This window comes from Petaurus breviceps, unplaced genomic scaffold, assembly GCF_028583685.1.
Source record: "Petaurus breviceps papuanus isolate PSGF00001 unplaced genomic scaffold, PetGlider_PUasm1.0 91133, whole genome shotgun sequence".
Taxonomy (NCBI): Eukaryota; Metazoa; Chordata; class Mammalia; order Diprotodontia; family Petauridae; genus Petaurus; species Petaurus breviceps.
The window spans coordinates 36,240,930-36,242,339 of NW_027187419.1; positions in this window are offsets into that span (position 1 = coordinate 36,240,930).

The following is a 1,410-nucleotide window of genomic DNA, read 5'->3' on the forward strand; positions in this document are numbered from 1 at the left end:
CCAAATTACAGCCAGCGTGGTGACTGGAAGCAGTGGAGGTTGTGGCAAGAGCAGTTCAAACTCTTTTTATTTTGAGCCAGACAGAATTTCTGCTAAGGATTCCTGCTGAGGACTGATGGGGATAAGAACTGTGAGGGGGGCTGGAGCTTCTGGAAGCAAGCTGCTTGGATGGTGAGCAGTTGCCATGAATGAGGAGAGGAGATTATAGGGCCTGAGGTAGCCTGATCTGTTTTGAGGGCTTGAGAATGTGGGTGTTTACTGCATTAACTATGTGTGTGCCAACTACATAGCTACTGTGATGGCTTTGACTTTCTGGTTTTGGTACTCAGTTTTCTGGTATTTGAATAAATGTCCTAGTTTTGTCCCCCATGTAGAAAGCCTGTTATATTTTGTGATTAATAACCATATCAGCATATTTATAGTTACTGTAGGCATTGTGAATATACCATTTTTGATATATACCATTGTTGATATACCATTTTGACCTTATTTTGCTATACTATGTGAGATATTGCTCTATACCTAGTTTATGTCCTATTGTTTTCCAGTTTTCCCAGCAGTTTTTGTCAAATAATGAGTTCTTTTCCCAAAGGTTGGGGTCTTTGGGTTTATCAAACAGCAGATTATTATGGTCATTGACTACTGTGTCTTATATACCTAATCTATTCCAGTGATCCACTACTCTATTTTTTAACCAGCGCCAGATAGTTTTGATGATTTCTGCTTTATAATATAGTTTAACATCTGATATGGTTAGGCTACCTTCCTTTGTATTTTTTTTCATTAATTCCCTTGATATTCTTGACCTTCTGCTCTTCCAAATAAATTTTATTATTTTTTCTAGCTCTATAAAACAATTTTTGGTAGTTTGATTGGTGTGACACTGAATAAGTAAATTAGTTTAAGCAGTATTGTAATTTTTATTTTATTGGTGTGGCCTAACCATGAGCAGTTGATTTTTTCCCAATTATTTAGATCTGATGTTATTTGTGTGAAAAGTGTTTTGTAATTGTGTTCATATAGTTCCTGGGTTTGTCTTGGTAGGTAGGCTCCCAAGTGTTTCATGTTGTTCACAGTATTTTGAATGGAATTTTCCTATATCTTGCTACTGGGTCTTGTTGGTTATGTTAAGAAATGCTGATGCTTTATGTGGGTTTAGCTTATATCCTATAACTGCACTAAAGTTGTTAATTATTTCAAGTAGTTTTTTAGTTGATTCTTTAGGGTTCTCTAAGTATATCAATGTAACATCTTCAAAGAGTGATAGTTTTGTTTTCTTATTGCTTATTCTGATTTCTTCCATTTCTTTTTCTTCTCATTTCTATAGCTAAAATTTCTAGGACTATATTCAATAATAGTGGTGTTAATGGTTTCCTGGTTTCAGTTCTGATCTTATTGGGAAGGTTTCTA